The sequence below is a fragment of the Aythya ferina genome, assembly GCF_964211825.1.
Source record: "Aythya ferina genome assembly, chromosome: 3".
In the NCBI taxonomy this organism is placed as follows: domain Eukaryota; kingdom Metazoa; phylum Chordata; class Aves; order Anseriformes; family Anatidae; genus Aythya; species Aythya ferina.
Window position 1 is genome coordinate 99,597,448 of NC_140298.1, and position 18,154 is coordinate 99,615,601.

General features: G+C 38.0%; 1 long non-coding RNA gene across 2 annotated transcripts; it reads left to right on the top strand.

Moving 5' to 3' along the window:
- Nucleotides 1-247: 247 nt before the first annotated feature.
- Nucleotides 248-17,881, top strand: LOC311433598. Of its 2 annotated transcripts, XR_014690851.1 has the most exons (5): nt 248-602; nt 1,610-1,700; nt 2,905-3,015; nt 14,712-14,808; nt 15,184-16,213. It is a non-coding gene; the product is annotated as an uncharacterized lncRNA (long non-coding RNA). The 2 variants fall into 2 exon arrangements; XR_014690850.1 differs by lacking the exon at nt 2,905-3,015 and having other exon boundaries at nt 15,184-17,881.
- Nucleotides 17,882-18,154: the final 273 nt, after the last annotated feature.

Below are 18,154 nucleotides of genomic sequence, written 5' to 3' on the forward strand. Positions count from 1 at the left end.
GAGTATTTTCAGGTTATGTTGCACTCACGCAGTCATTTTACAGACTGTGTTAAAATGTTTGCAAATATCATTATATTGTGTATCTTTCACCTTTTCTGCCCTTTTGTACTTCTTAGCTCCTCTAGTGCTGTGTGCTTAAAAAAAAAAAAAAAGAAAAAGAAAAAAAAAAAAAAAAAAGAAATGTCTTCCTGCTCCTGCGTGGGCTCCTCCCTACGGGCTGCAGCTGCAGCTCCAGCCTGGGGCCTGCCCCTGCGGGGGCTCTCCATGGGCTGCAGCCTCCTCCAGGCCACATCCACCTGCTCCACCGGGGGCTCCTCCACGGGCTGCAGGGGAATTTGTGCTGCATGCCTGGAGCACCTCCTGCCCTCCTTCTGCACTGGTCTCTGGGCTGCTTCTCTCACATTTTCCCACTCCTCATTCTCCCAGCATTTTTTTTTTTTGTCAATCTGCCCTCCAAGAAGGACAACCAACACCTCTCCTTGGTTTGGCTCTGTCCAGCAGCAGGTCCCTGTTGGAACCAGCTGGAGCTGGCTCTGATCTGACATGGGGCAGCTGCTGGGCTCTGCTCACAGAGGACACCCCTGCTACCAAAACCTTGCCAGGTAAGCTCAAAGTCTGTTCCAACCTCAGCTATTCTGTGATCTCCATTGACTCAAATTTTACATTTGATTTATCAGCCACATAAAGACCTAAATTCAAAAGTGCTTTGTTCTGGGTAAGTCAGCCTCTCTGTGCTGTGAGTTTAATATTACAAATTTTATGAAATTGCTTTGTTTCATAAGGTTCAGTTCCTGTCAACACAGAAAAATGCTAAAATTCAAAGTAGCTTGTTTGCTCAAAATACTGAACTCTTAAATTGATGATATATATATTAATAGTACTTAGCGTTCACAGTAAATAAACACTAAGATGAAATTCTCTAATTGTCGCTATGTATTTGGGTTCTGAAAGATATCATGGAGGCTTTTAGAAAAATGTATGTGAGTGTTATGGGACTGAAAGTCTGTATTGTCAGTGCTTCATCATAAATCTTACAGCTTAGGTTTGTGTAGTATTCTAAATTGGTATGAGCTAGGAAGTCATTTTATAATTGATATACCAGTAATTTTCTGAGTAAGAATTTTTATAAAGTTACTGCTATGGAAGATTATATCTAAAAGTCATACCACTATGTTTGCTGGTGTAGATTTTAGAGAAATGGAGGCAGCAGATGCCTTCCCACTGTTCCATGACTTCTAAATCTTTCATCCACACCATTAAATGGTTGGCTCTAGCTCTGCCCCTTATCTCAGAATTTCTGCTCTCACCACCTTAACAAGCAGGTTCCTCAAAGATGGGCCTCTACAATTTTCTGTGTACCCACATCCATGCTAATAGGAGTTCTCAGTAAGAACTGCAACACTGGACAAAGAGGAAAATTTAGAAGGTGAAAACAGCCCAAAAATCTCACAGGAGATTTTAGCAAACTGCTTCTAGGATACCTAACTTATACTCCAAGCAAAATTTGTTCTAGCCATAGAAAGAATCTACAATTGGGGATTGTGTGAAAGGTAAATTTGATTAACCTTCTCTGTAGAAAATAAGTGACTATTACTATGATTACTTACAGAGGTCATGATGGCATGGCATCATTAGATGTTAGATCCTGACCCCAACCGGATCAGAAACTGTTAAATTTCATCTGCGTTACCTTTAAAGAGGTCAGTAGCTTGTCTTTAATCAAACTATAATTTGTTTTCAGTTAAATAAAGGAACATGTGCTTGGCATAGATTCAGTGTGTTTTGAGATCAAAATTGGTTAAGATGCCAGAAAGGGCAAAAAAATAATTAAAAAAATATATATTGTAAGTATTCATCAAGTATCATGATGCTGGATAAAACATATGGTGCATAGGAATTTCTCACTTAGGAGCATAGATATGACCTATTGGGTAGTATTAAACCTTGGTGATAGGATCTGTGTGACTTGGTGTTAAAAATGAATTCTTTATGACTCTGTATACATGAACTCTTTAAAAAGAAGGGTGATCATTTATCTGCAAAGAGTAGGTATCTACTGTTATGTGAGAAATTGAAATGTTTGTCATCAGTTAATCTCAAGTAGCGCCATCACCCTATGTTGACCATAGAAAATCCAAGTTGCCATGAAAAAGTATTTTGGGGGGCATCAGCTGTGAAGGAGGATATCCATTATAGCAATTTACCAAGGTTTATTATAGACTCTACATCTTTAAAATGTGTTTTTAGATGGGTTTTTAAAAATAAATTATTTTCTAAAAATTAAAACTATGATCCGTTGTTGCAATGCACTCCTATGGTTAACACTGTGCACAAGGTCAAGCTAGGCAACACTGTGGCCATCTACTAGCTTTAAAAACCGTCAGCCTAAAGTGTCCTCCAAAACATCATAAAACTTTGAGATGAATACATCAGCCTGTAAAGAATTCTCCATTCCCCTTGGTACTTTGTTGTAGTGGTTCATTACCATTAAAGTGAACACCTTGTTTTTATTTGAATTTGTCTTTCTTCTATATTCTTATTACAGCTTTTATCAATAAATAATTGTCCTTGTAATATTTGATATTTCTGCTTTGTGAAATAACTGTCATTCTTTAATCAAGTTACTTCTTCATCCTGATAATCTGAATGAATTGAACCCTTTTGATCTCCCTTTTGAGCGCACTCTCCTTTGCTTGTTTTTGGTCTTTTTTTTTTTTTTTTCTTTTTTCCTGGTGAGTCTTCTAAAAGTATGAACTCCAGGAATGGTTATGGTGATCTAATTTATGCTTACATGGAGGAAAAACATCTTTGAGGTGTTGTTTACTGTTCAGTACCAGAGGGGGGGGAAGATGAATAGAAACATCAAATGTACTAGCAAAGCAAAGTGAGTTTTCTAATTTACAGCCTAAATGTATGGAACATAGAGAAACTCCTTCTGGAAGTGTACCTGCTAAGTAACAACCATTAAGAAATATCTTTACACCACCACCATCCTTCCGCACCTGATAATTACAGGTAGGAGACATTATTCCCTTAACTGTAACGTACCTCATTATAGTGCTACTCCAGGCTATACTGTAATATTTTAAGAAAAAGAAGGAAAAAAAAGACAAAATGCTGAGTCAAATTCTTTCTTTAGTATCTTAAGTAGTAAGTAGTTTTTCTGTCTTTCACAACTTAGATGACAAATTTGTGTGAAGAAGTACAAAAAAAAAAGAAGTAAATAAAACTGATCTGGTGTTTTTATTTTAAATCTCCTTTGCTGTTACCTAAACAGTATTGCACCATTGATCCTGTTTAAAGTCATGACAAAGAATTTCATCTCTGCACTGAGGACATTTCCTTATTTTCTTTTTACATGGCAGTTTGGTTAACACTTTAATAAAATAAACAAGTAAAAGAATCTGGGAATGCTGAATTTGGCATTCTGGATCAGTGCACTCACCTATAAATCTAGCATACTATCCTACAGGGTATGTAATGGAAATTGGAAAGGTACCTTGTAGAATTCATCATTATACAATTTCTACAGAAAGGGCAAACAGTGCTCAATATAGTAAAAATCTTACTGCAATTTGTTCTTCGAAAATGAGACTTAAAGACACTTAGATTTGTGTGCCTTGAGCTTCAAACAATTGAGGAAAAGTAATTCTTAACAGATATTAGTACCTTCACAGTGTTTTATAGCTTCATAAAGGCAGTATGGGCCGTTGTGATCTATCTAGACTAATTTCACCTAAAAACCATGTTAAGGCATTTCCTGAATTATTTCCTATTTCAGGTGTTACGTGAGGTAAAGGTCCAGCCTGGGACCATTCCAGTCTGGCCAGTGAGGCCCAGCTCAGTGCCCGGGGATGTAGCTGCCACTTTCCCTTTGCAGGTTTAGCCAGTAGCAAATCTGAGCAAATCCCAGAGACACACAGACATGCAGATAGAGAGAGGACACTGCCACAGCTGGGCATACACACTAAGGGCTGGCTGCCTTCAACAGCACCTACACACAGGACTCCAGTAAAACATAGCCATAGGCAGCTGAGACCCTTGCTCCTCTGTGGCTGGTAGAGATGGAAATTCACTGGTGCAGGCACACACACAGCACACTCCAGATTCACAAACACACAACACATTTGGATCATGGATGGATCCATTGAAACGGAAGGATCCATTTGTGGATCCTTCGAGTAGCTGTCATGGCCCCTCTGTCCATCTAGCACACTTGCCTGTATCACAGGCCCCCTTGCCTCCTTCATGGGTCTCCTGCCCTCACCTCACTCAACGCTGGTTCCTTTACCCCAGTAGCTATTTTGGGAACACTAAAGGCCCTCACCTGCATCATTAGCTGACACCACAGACTGAGGGTACCCACACCCCCCAGTCTGACTCCAGTAGCTGGCATCCAGTTCACTGACAGTGGTCCCCAGTAGCTGGCACTCCAGGCACAAAGTCTGTAGGACATTTGTAGATGAAGACAGCAATCCCTTCCCCTTCTCCCCCCAACTACTGATGCCAAGACCCCCACTTGCTCCAGTAACAGGCACCACGTCCCACAGGCCTACACCCCCAGACATGACCACAGTTGCAGAGGACAATTTTGCTCATGCACACAGGTCTCGCCAGTAAGCAGGCATGTTGTCCTTGCCATGCACATACACACAGGAGAAAGTGCAAATAAAAGGAGGGAGAAGTAAGAAAAAGTTTAAGGAGGAAATGCAAGGACTGACTGCAGTGATCAGGAGCTGGGCTCAGCCAGTCGAGCATACTGACCAGTCCTGTTTTACACACAAACAGTCCTTTTCTACCATTTTCTACCTATTCTCCATTTTGTTCCTCCTGCTTCCCTTTCCCCCTGCACACCTGCAGCAGAGCTCTGCGTTTTCTTCAGCCTCCCAGTCCAGAAACCCCTGGTTCTTGATCTTATCAGCTATAAAGTCCATGTTGATCGTACTGAAAACAGTGCCTGTAGTTTCATAGCCCACAAATTAGCGAGACCAGGGGTCTGGTCGTTGTCTCTCATCTTAGAAGTCCTCAACCAGATAACCCTGCTGTAGTGGAAACTCCTACATTCTCACATGCACTCATAAATTATTATGACTGACCAGACTCAGTTCACATCACTGCCTCCCGTGTGGCCTTGGAAAAGGTCCTGGACCTTATACCCTTAAAAGAGCATACACTCTCCTTTTACATACTGTTATATCAAATACAACATATCATTTAGAAACATTGCCAAACAGAGGTGAAAAAATGTCACTGAAGGTGATCTCATTAAAATGCATTGTGTTTTTTTGAGTGGCTAATCCTGATTACAATGAAAAGTTATTCTTCCTTATTGCTCATCTTAATTTGTCTTATTTCTTTTTCCAGTGATTGGCTCTTATTGTAATTTTCCTTCTTCCACTTCTTAATATGTATTCTACATAGAATACATAGAATACACAATTTTTGATAAATTTAATGAGCTGTGCTCCAAGAATGTAGAGTCTGCTTTTCAACAAGTACATACATAGCTTTTCTCTAAAACCTTATTTGGATTACTAGGTAATCCAAATAAGATTTCAGCACTCATGAGTCCTCAAACCAGATGCAATATTCCAGAATAAACAATTTATTTTTTTTTTTTTGAGTTTTGTATATCATAAGATACTTCACAGAATCCTTTATAGATGGAAAAGACATCTTTTTTTTTTAGTAAAATTACCTGAATAAATATATTTGAAACAATTGTTTAATGGGAAAAAAAAAAGACTGATTTCCAATCTTAGTATAAATCTTGTAGGCCTTTAGAAATTAAATTCTTAGAGAACATGGCAGATTCCTGATTTTATATTTTATGTTTATTTTATGAAGAACATTCCTTACAGAAGAAAGGAAACAATATAAAAAAATCACTTAATATAAAAAAGCATGAGAAAATGTGCTGATTTTTTCTACTATTTTTTTTTCTAAATCATGTTTGAGAAGAAAATCATGGAGCTACACACCCAGGAGAAGAAACAGCTTCGTAGATAAAGCATATTTAAGGAATGCCTAATTTCTTATCTTGAAGCATTTGACATAATTTTATTTGGTTTAATAAATAGAACTAATTTATTTCTTTCAAGAGTTTTCAGGTAAGAAGCAACATGTATTGTTCCCTCAAATTTATAAGCTCTTTATTGTAGAACCAACATGGAGAGATTTGGACGTTGATTATCGCAGAACAAGATGTTTTAACCAAGTATTTATTAGTACAATTGATACTGCAAAGCTTCATCCTCATCGCGAAGAGCAACCATTGCTCAATGTTTCTGGTCTGTCCAGGCCTCCAGGCTTTTAATGAGTGAACAGCTTGCACTGCAGTCCAATTTAGTTAAATTCTTGTGTCTCAGATATTTTCCGTTGGGGGATCTAAGAACTTGATTATATGCTCAAAATAATTAATACCAGAATCCTCATGAGTGTCATTTTCTTTTTATTTCCTTTCCTAAAGTTGAGGTGACCCAGCTTTTTTGCCTTACTTGCAGTATTTTCAAGCTAAATAGTACCTAGGCAGGGTATGTAGGACCTTGAGTTACTGCACATCTAGAATTTCTGCCATAGTGTCATGACTAAAAGCTGAGGAGGCAAGGTGAGCATTTGCCACTTCCCCCTCAAGTTCAAAGTTGGATCACTAGAAAAACTATAATTATTCCTTTGGGTTTTGGTTGGTTGGTTGGTTGGTTTTTAAGTTCAGTCTTACAGAACACTGCAACTGTGCAACAAGAACAAACCAGTTCTACGCTTTAAAACTTCTTATTGCTAAAATCATATAAGCATGCTAGCAATACCAAGCCGCTGATTTCTTACTCCTACTTTTAATCTTTTAATTCCTTCAGTACAGAAGGTAAATGGTGAATAACAGCTATCAGATTCAGGGACAACAGCCTTTTTTTTTTTTATCCCTTGGAAGCAGACTTTCTTATTACTCATGACCTGTGTATAGTTACATAACATATCTAGTATGCTGGAATACCTTACTTGGTTAGTCATATTTATATTGCTTCAGCATTAACAGATACATAGCAATAACCTAATGTGCAGTTTTCAGAGCCTAATCTGGCAAGCATCTTAAAATCTTTAGTGTTTACTCCATCATCTCATCTAATGTTCAGTTATTGATTGCATCTCAATCAGTAATCTATTGCAATCTTCCTGCTATCGGCAGCAGGAAGATGTAATTTCCAAAGCCTTACTTCTCATTCTGTGTGTTATAACTTCCAATTAATTAGGTCTTTCAAGAGGTTAGTTACTTCCTGCTTTTGTGAAAATTGCAATATAGGCAAAACAATCTAAAACAAAAAAGTTCCCAATTAAAATGTTATGAAATCTCTTGCACTACACATCAATATGAACAGCCATTAGTTGTTTTCCTGTTTGTTTTCAGTGATCTACAATACCCATTTTATCCACTCTTTTTTTTTTTTTTCAGCCTTGTATGGCACCAGTTCATCTAGAAGAACGATTTTAAACCATTTTAAACATTGCAGACCTTTTAAACAGTACTAGTTGCCATATACCAGGTTTCTAAACTGCTTCTCTCACAGACACTCCTCGCTTACCCTTCACCAGGCCCAGCTCAGCTCATATATTTAAAATGACTTTCCCGATCTATTTCTGCCTTTAATTTCTCTTTCCTTCAACAGAAAACCTAAGATCATTCTTTCTCAATCCTCATCTTTTCCCCAGCCTTTCAGAGATCCATACAGGGCCTGCTTTCCTATCGACTCTTTGCCATTGTGAAGCGAAAAAATACACGCCTTTTACCAAACGGTTGTTTGGTAAAAATGCTATTCTTTTGTTGTTTGTGGCAATTTTCATATTAGCTAGGAAGAATGAAGCTACGGTTGTCGTTTTAGTGAAAATACATTTGATTCAGCAAAACCTGCAAAAGAAAAAACAAGCATTGACTTGAGAATTTGCAAGAACTGTAAAATTTAAAAATTAGAGTTGTAGGTGATGCTTAATTTGAAACTATTGTTTGAAAATGTTGAACTCTTATTTCCAGTCATTTTTATTTTATTATTCCATTTGCTTTTTCCAACTCTATGTTCATACTCCTGATCTTTTGGTTCTGATCGTGTTCTTTGATTTTTCTGCTTTTACTGTCCTCCCACCATAGCATTATCTGGTTGCTTCTCTACAGAGAATCATTAGCTCGGCTAAAAGCTGCCAAATAGTTCAGGAAATTATTGGTTTTTTTTGTTTGTTTGGTTGGTTTTGTTTGTTTGTTTTGTTTCATTTTGTTTATTTCTTTGTTTGGTTTTGGTCATAGTTATTGAAGGATCTCATAGAGTATATAAAAAGTAAATTTTAGCCTTGATTATCTTAATAGCTCTACAAAGGTAGTTATTTATCTGAAGGTGGACCATAATGAATGACAACACTGATGTTTTCAAATGTAGTTTTTCCTTCAATATCACAAGCGAGTTTATGCTTTTTGTAGTATGAGCACTTTATGTGTGGATTATACAGTTAAAAGGAAAAGCGCTAAGCAGGAGGAAATTGGTAATGTACATCATTTTTATGCTTATTGTCATAGAAGCAAGTTAGAAACTAAACAGAATGAAAAACCTAAGGCAAGATACAGCAACATTTGACTCATCCTGGAAGCCTGTATCAAGAGTTTAAAACATATTTGTAGAGCAAGATCTAGTTTAATGTTCTGTTTTGTGTGAAAATATCTTAGATTGTTGGGTGAATATGATCACAAACAACAAAATAACATTTTTTTCAAAGAACCTTAGGCTGTTGACATTGCTGTTGTTTTGTTTTATTATTTTTTTCCCCCAGAATTGCAGCATGAGAACTAGGGTATCAGAATGATGCAAATAAAAGACTTACTGTAAAGGAACTATTCAAGCTTTCCAGGAAGATCAGTCACAAATAATATCTTTTGAACACATTAAATGATTTAAAAATGATCTCCAGCGCTGTGCCATAGTTCTTAGATACATAATCCGATATGACAACTTTTTTTTTTTTTAATGCGAAAAAATGATCTAGTAGATCTAGAGGCTTTGATCATTTGGCACTACTTTACCATATTCCAAAGCCAGAGAGCTTTTTCAGCTGTTGCTAGTCAGTCTAGACAGTCAGATGACCACAGGTCAGTGCATGACATTGCTTTGTCATTGTGGATTCAAATGAAAGCAGGAATACAAGCTGAACCTCAGAAAGACTAATTGTGTCCTAAAAGCTCTTTTTTGTAGAAGGCTACATAGATTTCATATTTTGAGTATGGTGATTGGTCATAAGAATTACTTCAAATTTACATATCAGGATTAGGATTTAAAAGCTATTTTCATCCAACTGAATCTCAGAATTGGCTATCAGCTCTGTATTTAAATGGAAGCATAATTCACAGCAAGAAATTGTTTGCTGGTATGTATTGTAAAGCAGTAATTTTTCTTGTCATACCTTTTATTCCTGAGATAATAAAGCACTTATGAACGTATTCAATTTACTGATATGGAAGTTAGTCCGTTATAGAGTTGATTTTAATGAAAAATACATTCCTTTCTGATTGATAGTCTTCTCAGAGAGAAGACCTTGTTTCAAACCATTGATTTAATCGATGTGAATTGCCCTGTTGTGTGGCCTTTCTCTCTTCACTGACTACAGAGGGGGACTACCTAACGATGTTCCTCTAACTGAGGTGTTTCAGCTAGGCAGCTTAATTAGAGAAGTAAATCCACGTGAAAATGTTCTCCACAACAGCTCTCTGAAGATGATTAATGCTTGTTTTGATTAGAACTTCCAGGTTGACACAAAGATTCAATCTTCATTCCGTTAAATGAACATACCACTGGATAACTATATTTCAGGCCTTACTAGTGAGGAACACAAAGAGGTTAAGAAAAATAAATTGGAGGTTAATCCACATAAGGGGAGTTAATGAAATTCAAGTAAAGGATTCGAAGTGGCAGCCTTATTGCTTCCATTCAGCTGTCATTTAACTGTAGAGACACATATAAGCACTAGGTGCTCCATTTTTTTTATTTTTCTTTTCAAAATAAATGGACATGTTACTGTTTTGCTCCTAGATACACATGGAAACACGTCAAGCTTCTCATGAATAACCAATGCAGTACTTGCTTGTCTATCTCATTTTAGCACTTCAACCTGGTGGATGAACAAATGCAGGCTATTAAACTCAGCTCAAAAGGCAACAGTAATTAGTATGTGACTCCTTGTACAATTAAATACTGTACAAACCTAAAGTGGTAGGTGGTCTCATCTGTACACTACATACGCTACACAAAGTGGACAGAAAATGGAAGAAACAAGTAAAGTGAAAGTAAATACAGTAAATATTGTGTGAATTAAATGCTTTTATTTCAGTGCAAAGTATCTATAAGATGCAGGATAATGTCCAGTCAGGATATAAATTGTCTGTGTTTTATTTTCCTTTATTTCTGAATAGCAATCTAAAAACAAAAAAAAAACATCTGTTTTACTTGTCTCTTCTTTGTATCACATGTAATGCAATATTCATTACAGAAAATGCACTCTTGGGAAGAGTTTCGTTATGTTTATTTTACCATTTGGGTGATACAGCTTACCTACTGCAATATTCCCTTTGGGAGATCTCATGTTACTAGAGCAAAATCACATGATACTCTAGCTGTAGTATATCTCATGTCTATTTTAATAACAGATGACAAACAAAAAAAAAAAAAAAGAAAAAAGAGTAGACAGATACTCCTTTAATTTTTATGGATTTAGACAAATTATATTATGCGGGGTGGTATAAATCCTATTTCCTGATCATTTTACAAGATACCCATCAGAACTTCCGTAGAGATGTCTTCCTCTTTCCCATTCTGCTGGGTTTCAGAAACAGTAATGTCACTGTTAGACAATGAGTTGCAAGTCAGTTTATGAAAAAAAATAAAAGATTGTGCATGTAAGATGGGAGAAATTAAAAGGTATTGAAAAAGAAAGAAGATCTAAGTATCATCTAAGGTTTATCCCATTACTATGGTGGGGAGAGTGAGGATAAGGTTTGGCTCTAAATCCATCAGAATCAACACAAACTTTTTATTCATTTAAACTCAGCTTTCGAATAGACCTGAAATAGACCTCTGGACAGTCTACTCATTTCACAACGTCTGGACTTGTAAATCTGTAAAATAGGAAGGCTTTGGTAATTATTATATTAATGCCATTTAGAGGTGATCAAATTAACCCAAATACAGTAACTTCCTATATTGTCTAAACAGCTGAAAATCATAGTGAAATACTTGAAACCAAAATTAGAATAAAGGATTATTTTGGTCTGATATCTTGATTAAAAACACTTAGTAAACAAAGCATGTTTCAGTAGGTTAACATAAGACTACAGCAAACGTCAATTCAGAGAACCTGAAGAATAATCAAAGGTTACAAGAAGATCTCAAATTAAAAAGGAGTTGGAGGATTGTTTTTCTCTTTCCTCCACATACTCTAAATGAGCATGGATGTCAATTACAAAGTTATTGCTGTGATGTTTAAGGTTGAAAGGGTTTTTCTAATACATACTGCTCAAAGCATTATTCTCTAGAAAACAAATTCTTATGTACTCACTGTGTAAAACTCAATCAAGCGCTTCCTGACAAGGTGCAAAGAGACAGTGTTTTGATGTTTCTTCCCCTGAAATATAGTTTTAAAAGATTTTTTCCCTGTTTCTTGTTTCTGGCTTTCTTAGGTTTTGTGCTTTATCCTTTCAGAAACGTTCCTGCCTTTCCAATTTCTTTTAAATCCTACAGTTATTCCGTAAGTTTGAAATATTTTCTTTTAATCCTTCTTTTATTGTCAATCATACCATGTGGCTTTGATGTCAAAAATACTCATAAGTCACTTAAAACATAGTCCAATTAGTATGTTTACTGGCCATGTTTTTGTTTATGTATGAGCCAGCTTTGGTTCCCTTAGATGTGTTCAGCCTTTCTTTCCAAATTTTTACCTTTCCTAATAGCGTTACAATTTCCCCTAACAATGACATTTTTTCTTCATTGCTGTGAAGTCTTTGTGACTATTTGTGAAATACATTTATCTGCCAAAATAACAGCAGACACCTGAATGCATCAAGGGATATATAATAGGATACATGGAACTTTCAACTTTTGGACATTGCCTAGGTCAGGACTGAACAATTTTTGTGACATCTTTTCATATCCTAAATTCATTTCTTAGGCCACATCTGAGACAGCATTGTGATACACGTAGTGGTAACTTCAGCTGAAAAGAGTTGTGTCACTAGTGATATAAATAGGAAGTGTTGCTCACCAGTATTGTACAAAGCCACAGTGGCTTCATATCTGAATACCATGTCTGGTTTTGGACTCGTAACCTCAATACAAGTGTCTATGTGTGGTGTAAAAGTTCAGTACAGTAAAAAACTCTCTTGCAACTGAGTCAAAAACATTCTGTGCGTAGATAAACCATTGAAAAGCAGACACAAAAGGTAAAGGTAAAAATCATGAGTATAAGACTGAACGCATACATTAGCTTATGCTTAACAGATAGTACAAATCATTTTTGTTCTGTGGAAGAGCGGGATTCTTCCCAGGAGGATTTATGGTTCATTTGAGTCCCTGTGCAAAGTACCCTAGAATGTTCATGAAGCCAAAGCCATAATGATTTAAATTTGAAAGCACAGAGAATCATTTTAATAAGATAACTAATAAGGAAATATCTACCTATTATGCCTGCGGGGTCAAAACAAAAAATCACTTGTCTTAACATGGTACCATGAGAATTCCTGGTATTTTAGTTTCTACTCTCTTTTTCTTCCGAAAAGTGAAGATTTACTTGGCTGGCTGTACACTAGTTTGCCGTATGACAGACTTTTCCTACTGAATGTATAATAGATAGAAATAACCTCAGCTACCCTTAGGTATTATTCAAAAGTGAAACATCTGAATCTCAGCTAGGCACCGTTGGATCCCTTTAAAGTCAATAGAAGAAATAAGCATTTCTGAAGCACAATTCGTGCTGCATAATCTAGACACATGTTAGGATGAGATGAATAACCCTATGAAGATGCCCATTTTTCTCTACTGACGACAAAGTCTTCAATGTCTAACTTTTAGATGTATAAATTAGAAAAGTTGAATTCCACCCTAACTCATTAGTGTTTGTTGTTTGTTGCCATTTTGATAGCTCATTAGTGGACTTTGCTTTGTGAAGCTTATTCTGCAGCTAAATAAATCAAAACAAATGATGATAAAACTGCATTGAATGTTGTAAGGTATCTGGTAATTGCCATTTTTTTTTCTGTAGTTTACATAATTTTCTGTCCTCAGGTTACTTTGTCATCATGGGGAGAAAAAAAAATCTCCTAATATGATGGCAGTATTTAGATATGACAACCATTTAGCAAGCCATGAGAACAATACTGCTAAGAAAGGAACATAATTTACAGTAACTATCACTCATTCCTCCTTTCTCTTTCCCCCATTCTCCCTTCAGGGTTTCCATTTAAAGTGCCTTTTCATAAACATTTTTCAAAGTTTTCTTTATTCAAAGGAAAATTAATGTATTTTTTAAGTCTCAGAAACGACATACACTTGTTTTGGTGTACGTTCCCATTCTTCCTTCTTTCTATATTTGTTAATATTACAGTGTTCTCTGAAATGATTGCCTAACACTCCACTACAATAAACATTATGCATGAGGTAAAAAGTTATCTCTATGTTACAGTCCAAAACGAAATGAGATAAAATTATATCATTTTCTTTATCATATAATATTTAAAATGTACTTTGAAAGATTGTCATTTGCATTGTGAGGGACACAGGAGGCATGAAGCTTTTGAAATAAGTAGCTGGATTTTTCCTTCTATAAAATACTATGATTTGACTCATTTCTTACAGGGAAAGCAACTGCTTGAATTAGTTGTGTGCCTGGCAGACCCAGTAAATCTGCTACTGAACTGTTACTTTGCTTGCAAAGACAGTGTACCCTAATGTCAAAATTCAAAAGCTTCAGTATGACTTTTGCATAGAAGAATCTCCTGTTTACTCAAAATCTGAATTGAGGAGCCTGAGATCTCTGGCTTTTGGAAAATATTGAAGCTGCAAGGTCTCGTGTCCCCTTCTGGTCTCAGGAGTGTGGTGGTTTTACATTCAAAATTACCAGTCTCCTGACTGCTTCCAAAGCTCTGCAGATTTTCTTTAAAGTTCTCTCCGTACTTACTTGACATTTATGTTCTTTTCTGCCCATTTCTCAGCTATGAATAAAACCTTCTCATGTCCCGGACAAGACACTATACTATGATTTAAAACAAGCAGAAGGTTACTGTTTAGCTCATTGTCACCAATATAATTCTGGTGAAAACAGATATTATGAAGGCCATACTTCTGACTTCCGTAGGATGCGAAGTCTATATTGCAACAGTTTATACTTTACTGTTTATGTCTTACTATTTATTGACCTTTCTAAGTAGTAAACACATAGTAAAGGACTATATAGATGTTATTGTACACAGGGTTGAAATGCTATCTTTTCTAAAATATGTCTTTTGTCAAACTGCAAATGATGCCTTTTCATTACTTTTTAAAAATGGTTATGTATAAACCTCTACTGATGTTTATGACTGCCTGACAACTTCACATATTCCCTCTCAATCGCTCTGTAATTTATACTTTCCTGCCATTTCCTATGTGTATTGTGTGACAGGTTATTTATAAACATCATGTTTATATTACCAGCCTTTTCTGATGAAATAAGACTCCCTGGAAGTGCACATGAGAGCTAGCTGCACGCTTCTGACACCATCACTGGAAGAGCTTGCAGTTTCTTCTGCAGGTAAGCAGAGCTGCAAATACCTTCAGCATTTCAGTTTTATTCTCTTGCCCCCTCCTGCCTATTTATCACACGAACAGTGTCAGGCTTTGTGCTACATCACCTACATCCAAACAAATGCATGAACTTTTATATGAAGGAATCATTTACTTAAAAGGGTATTTGTATAGAGGAAAGATGGACTCTGATAGTACAGTTTCACCTATATGTAGGAAACTTCTTTTAAAAAGTAATATCTGAATACAGTAGTGACTGTTCTGGCAGTAACTGCCCCAGGGCACCACCAGACTTGTGCAGCTGTGGCTCAGGGTCCCAGAGGCTCCTTTTGGAGATCCAGAGTTCTTCCTCTGATTGTGCTTTTCACGGTTTTTCTTTTAGACATGCCTTTGCCGAAGAAAGATGGTAGAAGACTGCTGAGACTCCTGGCAAGAGAGACAGGCAGCAAAAGTTCAGACAAATCTGTTAGTTTTAAGTCATTTAATCTCTTTATTGTCAACTTTTTGTGCATTACTGCACAACACACAGACTGTGAAGCTTGCGTCTTTGTTCTTCAGGTTGGAGTCTGTGGTTTTGAACCCTTGCACATTCTCTGCCAGAAAAGCAGCTCCTTCCTGGTTTGGATATCTTTGAGAATGTTTTTGATTCCTGTGGATTTCATTGATTGCTTTAATTCTGGAAGCCACAGAACTGATTTTCTTTTTGGGCTGTCTCAGTGGCTCCCTCATCTGCAGCTCCGTAGGCTTAGGGAGCATCTGGATAGATTTCACCTTTTTGATACTTCGGATTTTCTCCTTCAAAGACATATGGAACTGGCAGCCCAGCAACTCCTTGGTGATGTGGCCGTCTTACATAATGTGCATGGTTCTTGATGATTGCATTAATGGCTCTAATTTTGGAAGCAGTAGACGGCATGGTGCTTTTGGCCTCGCGTAGTGCTTCCTTCCTCTGTGCCCTTGGAATTGTCTGGTCCGGATAGCACTCACCTTTTGGACACTTGTCTTCAGTTTCCCTCAAGTTGAGAGTTTCTGTGCATCTCTGAGAAACTGGTGACAGAAAATGTAGACTTTTAGAGACTGAAAACAAGGAAAGAAGAGGCTGCCTTCAGCAGAGAAGGAAAGGAAAAGAAGCAGCGTTTGAGTTCTACTTTCAGTCGTGTTTGTGACATAGTGGAATTACTTGTTGAATTTAGTACAGGCTGTACTAAATACTGCGTTGTGTACCCCTGATCGCTAAGGTCCGTATATTCCAACCACTTTGACAGGTTCCATTTTTAATCGCAACTACATAATAGAAATTCAGACTATATTGGATGGACTGATGTCTAATCTTACAGACTTCTGATTTACACAGGAAGATACCTTAAACTAAAAGCACAGACCTTGCCATCATTATATGTCACCGAGAAGAGCCTGGCTCCGTCACCCTCTACATTCACCCTTTACATATTTGTAAACATTAGTAAGGTCACCCCTCAGTCTCCTCTAACTAAAGAGACCTAGCTCCCTCAGCCTTTCCTTGAAAGGGAGATGCTCCACTCTCTTATTCATCCTCGTGGCTCTGCACTGGACTCTCTCAAGCAGTTCCCCCTTCTTGAACTGGGGGGCCAAGAACTGGATGCAGTATTGCAGATGTGGTCTTACTAGGGCAGAGTAGAGGGAGAGTAGAACCTCTCTCGACCACACCCCTGCTAATACACCCCCAGTTGCCATTGGCCTTCTTGGCCACAAGGGCACAATGCTGGCTCATGGTCATCCGGCTCTCCACCAGGACCACTATGTCACTTCCCCTTTGCTGCAGTCCAGCAGGGCAGTCCCCAACTTATCCTGGTGTATGGGGTCGTTCTTGCCCCGATGCAGGTCTCTACACTTGCCCTCGTTATATTTCATTAAATTTCACCCCACCCGATCGTCCAACCTGTCAAGGTCCGAGAGACGGGCAACAAAAGTTCAGACACGTCTGTTAGTTTTGAGTCATTTCATCTCATTATTGTCAACTTGTTGAGCATTACTGCACAACACATAGACTGTGAAGCTGGCGTTTTCATTCACAGAATCACAGAATCACGGAATTTCTAGGTTGGAAGAGACCTCAAGATCATCGAGTCCAACCTCTGACATAACACTAACAGTCCTCACTAAACCATATCCCTAAGCTCTACATCTAAACCTCTTTTGAAGACTTCCAGGGATGGTGACTCCATCACTTCCCTGGGCAGCCTGTTCCAATGTCTAACAAAATTCTTTAGGTTGGAGTCTGTGGTGTTGAACCCTTGCACATACTCTGCCAGAGAAGTAGCTCCTTCCTGGTTTGGACGCCTTTGAGAATGTTTTTGATTCCTGTGGATTTCATTGATAGCCTTAATTCTGGAAGCTGCACAAGTGCTTTTGCTTTTGGGCGCTCTCAGTGGCTCCCTCATCTGCGGCTCCTGAGGCTTACTGAGCCTCTCCTCGAAACAGATGTCGCCTCTTTGAACCTTTGGGTTTTCTTGTTCACACCTTGAACTGGCAGCCCAGCAGCTCCTTGGTGATGTGGTCATCTTACAGAATGTTCATGGCTCTTGATAATTTCGTTCATGGCTCTCATTCTGGCAGCAGAAGACAGCATGGCGCTTTTGGGCTGGCATAGTGCTTCCCTCGGCGGTACCAGTGGAATTGTCTGGTCTGGATAGCACTCACCTTTTGGACACTTGTCTTCAGTTTCCCTCAAGTTGAGAGTTTCTGTGCATCTGAGAATCTGGTGACAGAAAACATAGCCTTTTAGAGACTGAAAACAGTGAAAGAAGAGGCTGCCTTCAGCAGAGAAGGAAGGGAAAAGCAGCAGCGTTTGAGTTCTACTTTCAGTTGTGTTTGTCACATAGTAGAAGTACTCGCTGAATTACAGGCTGTACTAAATACTACTTTGTGTGCCCCTGCTTGCTAAGGTCCGTATATTCCAACCACTTTCACAGGTTGCATTTTTAATTGCAACTACATCGTAAAAATAGAAATTCAGACTATATTAGACAAACCGATGTCTAATCTTACACACTTCAATAAAAGGCACAGACCTTGCCATCTTGTGCAGATGTTGCAGTCTCTCTGTTTTTGGGAACAGCATTTTGGGAACAGCAGAGAAGGACTGGTGGAGGACGTGATCGTCGGGAGCTGTCTAGGGCAGAGTGACCACGCAATGGTGGAGTTCACTATTCTTGGCGAGGCCAGGAAGGGGACCAGTAAAACCGCTGTATTGGACTTTCGGAGGGCTGACTTTGAGCTGCTCAGGACACTGGTTGGTGGAGTCCCTTGGGAGGCGGTTCTGAAGGGCAGAGGGGTCCAGGAAGGCTGGGCGCTCTTCAAGAGGGAAGTCTTAA